We start from the raw sequence: 14,990 nt of genomic DNA on the forward strand, positions 1-14,990 counted from the left end.
AAAATGATTTGGGAGTTGACATTTGAAACTGTCAGAAGCATCTTATATTAGCAATTAGCATAACTAGCATTACAAAAAACAGTGGCTTCTGAATGGAATAAGACTTCCCAAAAGGTTGGCAACATTTGAAAAACTAAAAAAGATTTTAAAAAATTATAAAATCAATCCCAATAAATCAACTTTGTCATCACAAGTAAGATGTGTTTGTTTTCCTTAAATGTTCATCTCCAAAGCAAACCTAGACAAATAGGGCAACAGTAAATGAAAGTGTTTATGAAAGGTATGTTACCCCATATGTTAATAGATTTAGAGATCTATTTATTTAAATTTTTACAGAACTGACAAAAAGAGAAAACACTCTGGTGAAGATTAAATTAGGACTGTTTAATCTATCAATACCTTTCACAATTACTTGCTCTCTGTGAACCCTAGCAGTATAATTGCATTGTTACAGACTTGCACAGATCTGCAAGCCTTGATTCTCGCCGTAAGTTAAAATAAGAGATAGAATTATAACTTATAAACAGGTGAACCTTTCCATCTTTTCACAGGCTGTGACTGGAGATTCGGGTGTTTGGTGCGGGCCAGCTAAATGTAAGTTATCCGTTACCTTTTTCCTGAGCAATCTTTGATTCTACACTTGACCATGTGTGAATAAAATGTTAATGCTTTATGAGCTAAGTGATGTATACCAACGGAGAAGTCCTTCTGCCGCTAAAATCGTACACGGCTCCGTTTTTGTTTACATTTTGTGAAGCAGGAAGTTATGCTGGTCTTCTTCGGCGGTTTAGTGGCGATTCCTTTGGTAGTTTGTGGTGCAGCGCCACCACAGGCGAGGTGAGGAACAGGTTTTTCAGTTGGAGTGGCTCCTTTAACACCATGCAGCGTGAATGCGGGCGGGACGAGCTGAAAATCTAACAAACGTTGTTGCAATGTTGGTCCCCAAGCGAATCGAGTCGACTATCAGGTGTGAAAAGTTTTTGAAAATATCTAGTATTGCTCAACACATTTCAGTCAAAGAAAAATAAAACTATTCTTTTATTCTTTTCCTGTTCCGTGAGTCAAATAAATACATATATCAAAGCAACAATATTTCTTTGATTCAGAAAGGGAGCAAACTTTTAGAATTTTTACTCCTTTATTTTCAGCATATCGATACACCAATGCTTCAACGATTTGGTCTGTTTTAACCAAGTCACAAACACATTCGCATTATTTCCCAGGCAATTATTGAGTGATTCCTATTTCATTTTTCTAAAGCTGTGTCCTATCATGTAGTTTTCTAATATGTTTGTACATAATAGCTTTAATCAGCAGATTCTTCAAGAGAATGTCTCCTCCTTTAGCATTTTATTGTGAGCTGTTTTCCACCTCTGCTCTATTCGGCCAATAAGCAGTCAGTTGAAAAAGTGCTAAATTGTTTTCTTGGAGGATTTGAATATTAATGGCCGTCCCTGTGGTTCAGACTGAATTAAGCCTTCAAATTTAAATGTCTTCTGGTCCCTCATGTTGGCACCTAATTGCAAATTGAAGGACTGAAAGCACACAATTTAAGCTCTGGCTAAATGAGAAATAATCTCTAAAGGAAATCAGGGATGGGCTTGTTCAGATCCTACAACCTTGTGAGCAAAAATAAAATCAGAAAGCAATATATATTTTTGTATATAATTCTGTACCCCATAAACCTCTGTAGAAAATAAAAAGCAAAAGTAATAGTTTTTTTTTTAACAATGGGGAAGTGTTTATTTGTAATTATTCATAACTGTATGTTTCGTATACAGTCAGCTAGCTAGCTGGCTTGGTCTGTCTGCTTGCCTAAGCATTCATGGTGGTGATGCGGTTGTTGTGCAGGGACTGCTAATATATGCACATATTTGGCACTTAGAAATAAAAACCGGCTACCTCCATGAAGTCTGGTAATCTTCTTGAACCTGGAAACCCAGCAGTGCTGTCAACATGAAGTTTCGTACAAGTAAACTTCAGCACAAGTGAACCCAGGAGTCCATTCTGTAATCTTAAGTGTCCAACACACTCAGGCGTACTTCACTTCGCGGATGTCCACACGTGTGGACGTCCGCTGGACGCGTCTGAGCAAAGGTCAATTTTTACGACCGCATACCCAGCATCCCACAATAAACTGCTTGGCAGGAGAAAGTGTTCGCTTTGGCTGTTTTGTATGCGACGCCGAGCTGATAAGGTTGAGAGTCGAGCTCAAGGACGCGCTGCTACCCTCTGTGCTACACTGACAGGTGTGCAGTGGCCAAACATGCAAGTATCCCTTTTGGATTGTGGAAAAAGAAGGAATTTGTCACTAGAAATGTTGGCTCAACTAAAAAAAATCTGAACCGACAACGGCCCGCGTGCTCGCGTGGTCCATGCGGCTCACAGAATACTCACAGTACATGTGTGGGAGTCGTGGCACCTATGAAGACAACCTGGAGTCAGGCGCTGCGAATGCTAAAGTTGGTTTTGTTCACGTTAAATTTCATCCAGTTACGTTGCGATTTACAACAAAAAACAAAAACAGAAATAGAAAAACAGATTGCAAAATATTGTTGTCCACAGCCTGAACTGTGTGTTATGTTACAGACATATTTTCCTTTAGATTCTTTACCGGAAACAATTTCCTACTCTACAGTATTTGACATGTCTTTGCTAAAGTCAAGCTAGCTCTGTTACTCTGTTATTCTCATACAGTGTAGTCTTTTAACTCAAATGTAATTCAGTCCTTAATGCTAATGACTGTATTCTTTGACTATCTTCAAACTTAAAGGACCATGTAGACAATGTGCGGCTGCCTTTGGTTGACAGTCGGAGGAGGCCTTGTAAACTAAGACATTTGCGTTTTCCTCCACACCTTCCCAAATAATCACACAGCTTGTCTCCTTGTCCTCTCAGCCCCCAAGTGTTCCCCACTCTTTCCCTGCGTCTCCTCTCTCAAAATCTCCACCATGATTCCCTGCCAAGGATTGTTTTACGCTTAATTTTGTTAGACTTAATGAGATTTTACTAATTAAATCTCCTCCTGGTTGGAGACCCCCACTTCCTCATTTCCTAACATAGCCCCCCTCCCTATCCCTTTTCCAGTTAAAATCACTCCAGCTTTCTGAGAGATTGCTCAACAAGCTATTTTGCACAACTAAACGTCTTGCTTTTTCTTTAATGAATAACAGCAACAGTGAGTTGTAAAAGGCGAGGCCAGGTCCATGGTGGGAGTCTTCATTTTGTGCCAAGATGCTCTGGTGATCTCGTGATTGCGGCTGAATTTTCAGATCTGATTCGGTTTGGAGAGATAAGAAAACATTATGAGCACTGTAGGCTGACCAAAGCTAAAATCTACATCGGGTTTGGTCACCACACTGTGTTTGTCATTGCATGATTCAGTTTATGGGCCTTAAATGTGCTTTTACTTAAGCTTGTGGCACACAGGTCAGATACTATAAAGCTAAAATGTTCTAGATCCACGTCTCTTTTAATAATCCCTGCATTAGCCGAAGGCCAGTGCTAAAAGGGAAGTGCTGAAGGGTGGGATCAAATCACTTCAAGCAGTAAGGTCTCGGAGGTCGCTGCTGACAACAGCCGCTTGCTCTGCTATTGTGGACGCCCCTGTGGGACTCTCACACTGACTATTGTGGGAGCCAGCCTCCTGTTTCCCCCCTTTCAGTCCTGGATATCCAGTGCCAGGGCTCAGCGCCTTGGCCAAAATGTCCATTATGCACCTCCTCACGTACCCTTTTATTTTTGTGCACACTCATACACACCGCTCAGTACAAGAAGCATCTACGCCGTGGCCCTCTTGTTTGGGCGAGCAGGCAGAGTGCCCGTTTCAGATGGGACTCCTTTCTTCTTGAAGGCTCATGCTGATCAGGTTTCTGCCACCTGTCATTCAGCTTAGCAGGCAGGGAGAGGGTGGTGGGCAGTAGGAGGGAGGGGATGGGGGTGCCATGGTAATATGGCACCGTGCCAGCACCCTGCCTGTTGTTTCAGCTTACTCAGAGCCTCTAAGATTGTGCAATGATTCCTGAACTCGTGCGGTCGAAATGTTCCCCGTCTATCCTTACGCACCAAGGTTCTTGACCCCTCCAGATTTCTTCTTCTTCAGTTTTTTTTTTTTTACACTATTTCTGATCATCAAACTGTTTTTTAATAACAATGAAATAGCAGTTTCCAAACTGTAATTTCATCACGCTATCCAACCTGGTGCTATGTGAGAAAGTATAGTGTTCTCCTAAAGTCAATAACTGTAACACATGATATATCGGTATTGACATCAGTTCGATAAAGTAAAAATGTCCCGATATTAATAACCAATGTGTATTTCTACCTTATGTGTTTTGTGAGGGTTGGTCATGTGGTATTTGTTTGGTTATGTGTAGCTGATATACATGCATGAATGCATATATGTAGTCTATTGTAGCAATATCAATTTCGGATATCGATATCGGCCCAAATTTCCACATCGGTGCCTCCCTGGTTTTGATTATCGTCTGTGTCAATAGTTTGACTGCAAACTATATGAAACTATGTGATCGACCTTCCAGGGGACACATCCTGAGAAACTTTTCCCAACCTTTTTGTGACACGGCTTCCCTTGAACACTTGATGTTGTTCATTATGAGCCTCGCTGTGTGATCTCTCCATCGCCCTCGCTACCTCCGTGCCTAACTGTTGTCTCCTAGTCCACTCATATCAATTTCTGCCTCAGAAATAGTGTCTACCCCACCAACCCTAATTGTAATTATGTTGATTTAACTTAAACACATGCAGCTCCCTCCATGCTATCTGAATGGGAGCTTATTAGTTGGAATATATTTTTTATTTATTTATTCCCATTTCTCAGGGTCCCTGTCGGCATTTCCAATTACTCTTGTCGTGCGGCTGTAATTGCCTCCATGCTAATGGCCGCCAGACAATCGTGCTAAATGAGGTGAGGCCGAGAGGCTAGGAGCCTGACTTCATTAAGAGCTAATGGGATTTTATAAAGGGGGCTGCAGACCCAGCTCATCAAAAACAGCAAGATGGAGGGAAAACAAAACAGATGGAGGGGGAGAGCCAAATCACAACCAAAGTAACTTAGCCCGCTTCTCTTCCTGTCACTCAAGCAAAAAAAGAAAATCGTACTCTGCTATTAAAGAGCGATACATAACTGTGAACACAAAGCCACTTAAAACCTCTACTGCGGCCTAAAGTGGAAAAATCGACGCAACGCTTAACAGATCTGGACCGTTGAGCTGAACGTAAACAAGTTATTATAATGTGCCTCACGACTGGGCAGCAACCCCTTACCAGCAAAGTAGCAGCAAAAGATAGAAGAACTGTAATGTTTGTTTTTTTTTCTTTTTTGCTGCAGAGTGGACAGTCCAGGCCAAGTACTCCCACATTATTCACACATTATTTAGACAGAGGCAGAGCCGAGCGGCACAGAAATAGATGTAAATGTGGGTTCTTTTACACAACAGCCTGTTCCGAAATCAAAGGCAGTGATCCAAAGTATAAATCTGTGCGGGTTAAATAACAAGTGCAAGCAGAAACCGCTCAGGTCAAGACTAACAAAGCAGCTAAGACATGTTTACTGCATATGCATAATGCATTGTTTGTGTATGACACAAAACAAGAACACGTTTAAAACTGGACTCTGTCACAGCAAGTCACTCGCTGCCTGCTTAACAACCAGAGCAGGTTCTTTTACACAATGGAGTGATGGCATCAAGTGGCTTTTCTCAACATTTTGACTTATAGTCTTCTTTCAAATTTATTTCTGAAACTAATAATATAGATGTTTTCTTTTCATTTTCCCCCCTTCAATAGATTTTAATGCTTTGTCACACATTTTTGTCTTAATGGTTTTTCTGATATTTTATCAGCAAAAACAACCTCCTTGTTGTGTGAGATGTAAGGCTATCGCAGCTCTTTTGGAGGTTTTCTTTATTAATATGTACTAGTTCTGTTAGAGCCTTTGAAAAAAAATCTCTCAACTCACTCTGTATAGGTTTTGAGATTTGTATTTACTATGTTGTTGCTGAAGATTTCTTTTACAGACGAGGAAATGTTTGAGAATTTGTTTCTTGTTTGTTCATAAATACATCATTCTCCATTGTAGCTAAATCCCTGTATGACTATTTATAACATAAGGTAGCTTTATTGTTGTTATATTGTAGGGGAAAAAAAAGGCATAAGGACCTTGACTCTTTCTTTAGGAATCACAGATGGACCTTTCTGTTTTCACATAATGTCCCAACAAGTATACTACAGTATAAGACTTCTAGAAAAAAGCAAATAGCAAAATAAATTGTGCTAATCTAAATCTAAAAAAAAAGAGATGATTTCCTCTTCAGTGTTTAACCAAAATGGAAGACAATTATCTACTTCAGGGAGAACATTTAAGTGTAGTTGGCTCCAAGGGAACTATGGCACTTCAGGTCTGAAGCATTTTACTGAAAAATGTTGTGCCAGTCATACACTGACTGCACTGTAGAGGTGAAAGTGAACTCATAGTTACACTTTCAAGGTTTTACACGTCTGCTCATAAAGGACAGGCCAATTAGCCCAAACCTCTGACTGGTACCAACCGTGTCTGCTTTATTTATTTATTTATTTTTGCTTTGTTGGTATTGTTCTTGAGCCGAAGTCCAGTATTGGCCATGATGTGTGATGCTCATGCTTTAAAAGTTGTTCTCTGATCCACTGTTCCACACACTACTCCACACAAGTGTGTTTTATTGTAGGTAATATGGACAGTATCCTGTGTATGATTAGTGGTTTGCATACAGTTTTTACTGCACAGTTTTGCACCAGTATTCCTTAGCCTTAGGGTTTTTGCCACTACCTGTAATAAACAGGTAGTTTAATACTACCTGTTTATTACAGGTACTTTGGTTTTAGTTGTTGGTAAAACTAAAACCAAAGTAAAACAACGACTAAAGATCAAAGACAGGAATCACCAGAATGACAGAGCTGGAGATGAGCTCATCTCCAGATTAAGGATGCACGGCGTCGTGCTGTTCCTGGTATTCAAGAGGCCATTGTTGCATGACAGATTGGGAGTTATGCTGATTGTAACACGATAATAATTACGATCATCGTGGATCTTTTTAAGAAGAAATACGTTTGTGACAGCTCGAAAAAAATGCTCTCTTATGCTGCATCCCTGTTTATGTTGTTGCTCAACTTGTCCCCTGAACAAACTGTACCTTTGTTTGGTCCATGCCTGTTTCTCTTTCACACTCAGACAATTCAGTTTATTTTGAAAGCTATTTCCATTTAGTACCGTTCTGATCCCTGGTTGAGCCTGTCGTCTTTCATTCAATTTAAAGAACTATGAGTCCTAAACAAATACAAATAAATTATGCTTTATTTGGAGTTATATAAATACATTTCACTACGGTAGCCTATGAGGGCACGATAGGACATGACTTCAACTGACTCGTTGTAAAAAGTGGGTACAAACTGATAAGGAACGACCAAGAATTCAAATGCATAAAATAGAGAAATAATCAGCAAAACAAACAAAAAACAAATAGGAGGGTTAAATAGGAAAATGGAGGTCTGTTGGAGAGTTCTTCTTTTAAAGGTGAGTCCATGTTATCTCATGTTTGTTGGTTTTGATTGAATTTGAGTTGGATGTTATTGGACTCTTCTGATAAAACACACACCTCACTGTGAGGAGGAAAATGAATAAAACTGAATTTTGTTGTGTATAGAGTACCTTGAAATGACTTGCTGCTTTCTTATCATATGAATAAAGGATGAAATGTGATGTGTTGTGTCTGTCGAAATAGCAAAACTTCTTCCCTGAGTCACTTTCCCCCCCCCCAACCCCCCTCACCAGACTCTTCCTGAAGAAGTGTGAGACAGATGTGGGTAATCATCGGGGCTGCAGGGTGTTTTTGTCCCCTAATTCGCTGTCCGTCTGAGCTGCCGGGATGGTGGGACGACGGTTGCGGTTTAAGACTCGGCCGTGGCAGAAACAGCTGTCCCACAGCTGCTATCTCTCCGGCTTCAGAAAGGGAGGTGGAGTGGGATCTGGGGTTGGAAAAACAGTCCCAAACCTCCTGGGTCAGAGCCCTGGTATGGCGGTCTCCCTGGCAACTGGAGCTGAGACTGTGCTGATGTGCGTGTGTGTTTACTGTATGCGTTAGCGGGGAGCAGAGTTTAGTCAGAGAGTCGAAAAACTGAAGGTTAAGGTTGCAGAGCTCTGCCTCGCTTTATCTGTGCTTCACTTTTCGCAAAGGTTCCCGGCGAATGTTTCCCCGAGATAACCTGGAACTAGACCGAATCTTTCCCAAACCGACCAACAAGCAGCCGCGGTCCAAACCACACCGGGGTGCGCTCGGTGCGCTATCGCTCCCTGTTTTTCGCAAACAACTCCCTGAGCTCAACGCCAGGGAATGTGAATCTCCCTGAGACGGAGACGGCGAGGGGAAGAGAGAGGGCTTGGGCTGGATGAGGAGAATGTGCCTGTGTGAACTGTGGCGATGAATGGGGGAAGCGGGGAGAACAGGAAGATAAATGGGGCTGGGGGAGAAAATGGATATGGAACGATACTTGGCTTTGGACCAAAAAAAAAAAAAAAAAACTCCAACAAAATAACAGCTGCCGTCTTTACCCCGTCAACCTTCCCGAGTACCTCTCGACCCCACTAATACTGCATGTGACATGCCATCATAACTAGAAATTTACCACTTACCACATCAAAATTTCTCCCTTTATAAGCATTTACTTTGACTTTTAACTACTGTGTAACATGTATTCATAAAGACCAAAATTATGCCTATTTGTTTATTTATTTTACCAGATATAGTTAGATACACCCTACCTTCCCAGTGATACGGTGATCAGTTGGTCGTGTAAATGATCCCGTTCTGTGAATTGTCACACTTGAGATAATATTGCCCACCAGCCTTCTGTGCAAACACGTTCAACGAAGCAAGTTTGTGGGGAACACAGCGGAGGCCGTCACAATGGGCCTGCGAAACAAAGGGACAGTAACAGGTGTTAGCTGTGACACATGAGGAGTGAGCGTGCTTTGGACGATCAAGGTGTGAGAAGCCTGTATGGAGCCTTTTTCTATTGACATCAGCAGCACATGGGGTGGTTGGCACCGAGCGCGTCTCAGTTCAAGTTGCACGGCGTTTTGTTGAAGTGTAAGTCCTCCAGCCCTCTGGGATTGCTGGTACTTCTCTAATGGGAAGTCTCATTGGAGGAAGACATGGGAAGGTATGCCTACCAAAGTCGGATGACTTAAAAAGCGAATCGAGAGTCAAACATGGATCGTCCGTGATTAAACTCATCAGAAATGTATTTTTATTTTTTTTTCATTTACATCTTCAAAACAAAGTTCCTTTAAGATTAATGTTAAGTTTTCCCTAGCATGTTTGACTATTTCCACAAACAGTCAAACATCTAATTGATATAAACATGCAGTTTTCTACCACTAAAGTGACCTCAGAAAGTTAATATTAGGTTTCTGAAAAATATCCAATATGGATTCGTCTTTTAAGAATTATGATATAGGAGGACTTAAGAAAATCTTGAAAATACTTTTACTTCGCTGAAAGTTAGCACACGGGACATTTAATTTTGTCCACATAGAAGCAACACCATAAAACCGTGTGACTTTTCACTTTCATTCTCTCTTGTAAGTTTTATTTTTAAGTGGAAACATTTTTATCAACGTGAGACAGAAGTGAAGACAATACAGTAAATACAATACGGAGGATAACACAAGGCGTTTGTGTTTTTGGAGCCAGACTTGGAGCAAATAAGAGAATGTTATTTCACACTGGGAACGTTGAGCTGACTGAGCAGCCGACGCCTGCTAACCCAACTCCACGTCATAGTTTTTCTTTTTTTTTTTACGATTGGAAATAAGTGTTTTGTTGTTTAGCTTGAGAACAACAAAACACAGCAAAGGCACAAGCTCAGATCAGAACCAATAGGGCTGCAGTACACAGCCTTAACAAAACAAGTCAACATTTCATAAAAATAATTAATTACAAATTTCTGACTGATAATTGTTATGTTCATATTGCACCAGTTTTTTTTGTTTTGTTTTGTTTTTTAGTATTTATTGTTGGGAGAATTAGCCGCATTTTTAATGCACATGCATAATTGGAGTTCTGAGTATTTGTTAGAAGTGGACCTTATAGTTTTTCATAGGACAGGGATAGTTTTCTGTTGCCATAGAAACACCCCTGAAAAGGTCAGCGCTAGAGGGTTTTCTTTATATATATATATAAAAAAAATTATTATAGGGAGGCACAGAAACAACAAAAAGCATTATTCTTGCCCATTCTTCTACATTTACCCACCAGCACAGTCTCACGCACACACACACACACACACACACACACACACACACACACACACCACCAATATTTTCGCATTGATAAAAAAAAAAGAAAAAAAAAATGCAGGATTTAAATAGTCCAATTACATGGCTGCGAATGGTGAGAGCCCCCTCACTGTATTATTATTATTTCTTTATTCTCTTTTGAAGTCGGGAATTGAAAAGGGAGAATGGTGGACAGCCTGTGCAATGCTTGAGCTTTGTGTTTCGGTGTAGATACGTCGCCCGCCTGCCCCCTCAATCATTGGCAGCTCCTTCCTCTCTCCCCTCCCTCTCAAGTCATTTTAATTAAGTCAGTCTCACTGGCATGGAAGGCAAAGATAATTGGAGAGGGTTTTTGGATGCCATTTACTCTAAATGACGCCTGTTTCTTCCCATTCTCTCAGTTTTTCTCCACTCCCACAGCTTCTCCCACCTCCCTCCCCCTCCTCCCCGCCGCCGCTTCCCGTCTCCTGGCAAAGAGTTACCTATCTTCCTCCTCCTTCCCCTTTTTCTCTTCTTCTATCTTATATTCAAATGTGAAATATGGATTAACCTCTTCTGTGTGGCTCAGGGGACATCTTCCTGTGAATTGCAAATTTTGGCCAACATTGCAATTTATTTGAAATGGCAAATCAGGCAAAGCAATTTACTGGAAATGAGGAGCTTCTTTGAACTCTCCCCCCTTTGAAAAAAGTTTGTGGATTTTCATTGCATGGAGAGCAAAAAAAAAAAAAAAAAAAGGAAATCCTATAGAACTATTCCCTTTGTGCTTTTAATGAAAAACAATTCAGAGAAACAAGAAGGGCTTTGATTTGCTCTTTATTTTTGTGAGTAAATGCCTTTCTATAGCTTCTGAATCTGAAGTTGATCACACAGGAAGACATGAACACAGACTTAACACCAGATTACCTGGAAGAAGCACTTCGTTCATCAGATTTGAACTATTTTTTAAAAAACTATCTGTAACTGCGCCCTTTGTTCAGACAGATTTCGTGCTTACGTTGCCAGGGATACAAAACGGGGACAAAAAAATAAATAAATTACACTAAACCTTCTCCATTATTGTTGGGATTCCCATTGGACATGCTCACAATGGACATGCACAAGCTGGACCTCTATATCACTGCTTCTAAACATATGTGACTGGTATAAATGAATGCACCACAGACAGTTAAAAATGTTCACGAGAACCACCTTAATGTCACTGTCTGTTTCTTAGTACTGTTCCCCACTTTCAGATAGATTCTAACCTCCAGTCAATAAGACAACCACAGAGTTTCCCTTGCTGGTAGACGTGAGCGCTGATTATGTTGTAAAATGGGAGATAAAATTGGAAAAAATGCAGAGCATCACCGACCACACACCACGTTTCCAGCCGCCATGTCGTAATGTGGATGGAGTCAAACAACAGTAGTGTTGTGGAGCAACACACAACTTCAGGGAGCTGTATATGTATGACCCAAGAGGTGAAGGTGAATGGGACTAAAGGTTTTTTTAAATTATTTACAATCTAAAGTTTTATGATAATTGACAGATATTCTGTAAATATGCTGGATAGGGATCAGATTTCTCCAACCCTAATTTTCAAATCGGTGCCAGTCTAGTAAACATTATTTATCTCGTTCCAAAACTGCATTTTTTTTTTTACAATATATAAATCTATTTTACATATTCAATCAATAAATCAATCAAATTTTATTTGGATAGAACATTTCAGCAGCAAGGTGCTTTACATAATTAAAAAAACAAAATAAAACAGCACGTGACATTGAATAAACAGTAAGAAAGAGAAAAAAAAAAGATAAAAACATACTTTTGTTACGGACTTTAAGCGCCTGTCGTCACCGGACTCTGCCGTCCGTTTAACACGGGTATTATCCAGGCCCCGTCGCCTAACAGGACAAGTTCTCCAACTTGTCACTATAAAAGACAACATATTGTCCTTTATAGTGCTTTGAACTGAAAACTTGAATTAATTAGAAATTAGAAATTATAACGCCGTAAACAACCACCAGGTATTAACACAAACGTCCTGCCACAGTATGGCGGAACATTGTAGGGGTTTTAGAAGTCTGACCTACTAAAACCATGGTGTACCTTTAGGTCAGCAACAGGGTTATGCCGCGTTCACTCACTTATTATTTTTTGTTTGGAAAAGAGAGCAAATTCACGCCTCCGTATTGAAATTCAGTGCGTCTTGCTTTGCACAAATGGAAATTTCACATTGAAGATACAAATGTGAGACTGCAGAAAGGCTGCCAACATTTCCAGGATCAGTACCTTTCATCATCGAAGAAGATACGAAGCTCAAAAATGATAAAAGGGGACAAGTTTTTATCATCGAAAAGTTGAGAGTGGGAGAGTCTCTCCCACTCTGTGGCTCTCTGGCAATGTTTTCATTTTGAGTGGAATAAAAAGTGTAAGAATGGCCAAAGAAAACTTAATATAAATCATGCAAAATATTTATATTTGATATTTATGTAATTATTTTCTGTATTTAATTACAATAAAGTAAAATAGTATTTTTATTGGAAGATTAGGAGGAGGTGAATCTAGATTGCAGCTTGTACACTGTCTATGAAAAATATTCACCCCTGTGGATGCTTTACCATGTTTGTTGTTTTAACAAGTCAGTCATGAACTTCACAATTTTGGCTTTTTTTTTTTTCTCTTGACAAAAATGACGAAAAAACAAAAACAAAAAAAAACAAAACACAGAAAACATTTAATGTCAGAGCGAAATCAGATTCCTACAACATGATGACAATTAAATTAAAAACATTTATTATTATTTTCACTTTAAGTGACTGACCTAAGAAATCCAGACAACCAGTGCTAGAAGTCTCACAATAAAAGGAATGGAGGAGACCTGACTGCAGTATAAAGACACCTGTGTCTGGAAGGTGCATTCACTGGTTCATTGGGATTTCCGACTCCCATTACAGTAAGAAGAATAAAGGACACTCCAACCGAATCAGAGAAAAGATAATTGTAAGTGGATGGACAAAAAAAAAAAAAAAAAGTTATCTCTTAAATCATCACCAAGAAGTGGGAGGAATGTGACCCAAGTGTAAATCTGCCTAGATCAATCCGTCCTCACAACCTGAGTGACCATGAAGAAGAGAGAGAGAGAGAGAGAGAGAGAGGACACCACACAAAGAAATTATTTCAAGATAACAAGGTGGATGTTCTAGAGTGGCCTAGCCAAAGACCAGACCTCGGTCCCATAGAGAATTTGTGGCAGGACCTGAAAAGCGCTTTTTACAGTCGACCCCCACGCAGCCTGACAGAGCTGGAACAGTTTAGCAGGAAGAATGGAGTAAAACTGCAGCGTCCAGATGTGCAGCCTGACTGAGACCGATCCACACACGTCTACTAAATATTGATCTGAGGGGGGGTGAATATTTATGCAGTGATCTAACTTCTGTTTCATATTTTTTATTTAATTGTCATTATTTTGAAAAAAATAAAAATAAAATAAAATCCGTTTAAAATTAAAGTTTCTTTTTCTAATCAAAATAGTACAATTTTGCCGATCAATTGCTGATTTTTGCAAAGCAATAAAAAGGGTAAAACATCCAAAGGCACGATGCCTTCACTGATAAGAAAAAATATCCGGCCTTTGAGTTTCTGAGCAAGCCGGACACGAGTCAGCTCAAAATCATTCCGTTTAAGTCACCAGCCGGCTTCTTTGCTCATCTGTAATCTAAACCAAATTCTGTCCACTGTCAACACATTAAATCTGACTCATTCTCAGTCAGACTCAGTGCAGAGCATCAGTCCAAGTTTATTCTGAAACAACCTAGATGGTAATCGAAGTCTGTTAGCAGCACCGCCATTATTTCAATAGTTGGTGATTCATGTCAGCTGAATAGAATTTATCAGTGTGTGTGTGTGTCTGTGTCTTTTTTAAGTGTGTGTGGGGCTCCCACTATCAATCAGGAAGGGTCGGGTCCTGCTGCTGAAAGGGGGCTACAGTGGGCCACCCATCCAGCCAAGCGCTCTGGGGAGATCCAATGTCCTTACTGCTTTAATGCGCTCCAGATGTCCTTTCAGCCAAGAAGGAAAGAAAAGAGAGGCGAGAGGGGAGCACAGAGGGATAACTGGAGGCTTTCGTACCTCAAAGCAGACCTCGCCTTCGCCCACAGACTCCAGCTCTGGCTCGTCAAACATTCTCCTTACAGGGATTGTTGTCGGTGCACCTGCAGTTTGTGCTCTTAGAGAAAGCTGAAGAGAGTCGCACTGGCATTTACACAAAAGGCAAACAGTCACTTCTCTCTGTGGCCGTTTTGTAGGACGCTTGCGTTCCGTTTTCTTTATAACTCGGCGGAGATTTGTCTCCCTCTCATGTCGTCCAAAAGAAAGGTACGACCTGTTAGCGACTCAGGACTGTGCTCTGGCCAAAAGCTCCAACCAGGATTTCAAGTTTCTTTCAACAAATCTGAAGTATGTACATTTATGCGTGTGTATAAATATACATACTTATGTGTGTGTGTATATATATATATATATATATATATATATATATATATATATATATATATATATATATATATATATATATATATATATATATATATATATATATATATATATATATATATATAACGGGAAAATAAAATTGATAAGAGATATAAAATAAAATATTTATCAGAAACAA

The 14,990-nt window shown here is 40.0% G+C and overlaps 1 protein-coding gene across 4 annotated transcripts in view; it reads left to right on the plus strand.

Annotated features, from left to right (window-relative positions):
• Positions 1 to 368: 368 nt before the first annotated feature.
• Positions 369 to 14,990, plus strand: part of pknox2 (pbx/knotted 1 homeobox 2) — a 79,305-nt gene continuing 64,683 nt past the window's right edge. The window contains exon 1 of one of the 4 annotated variants that reach the window (XM_015041706.1): positions 369 to 594. The gene's annotated coding sequence lies outside the window, so the exon portion shown is untranslated. The remainder of the gene's footprint in view (positions 595 to 14,990) is intronic. The other 3 variants (XM_015041707.1, XM_015041708.1, XM_015041709.1) reach the window with 3 other exon arrangements.

Source organism: Poecilia latipinna, unplaced genomic scaffold, assembly GCF_001443285.1.
Source record: "Poecilia latipinna isolate Pla-1442-1.1 unplaced genomic scaffold, P_latipinna-1.0 Scaffold564, whole genome shotgun sequence".
Lineage (NCBI taxonomy): Eukaryota > Metazoa > Chordata > Actinopteri > Cyprinodontiformes > Poeciliidae > Poecilia > Poecilia latipinna.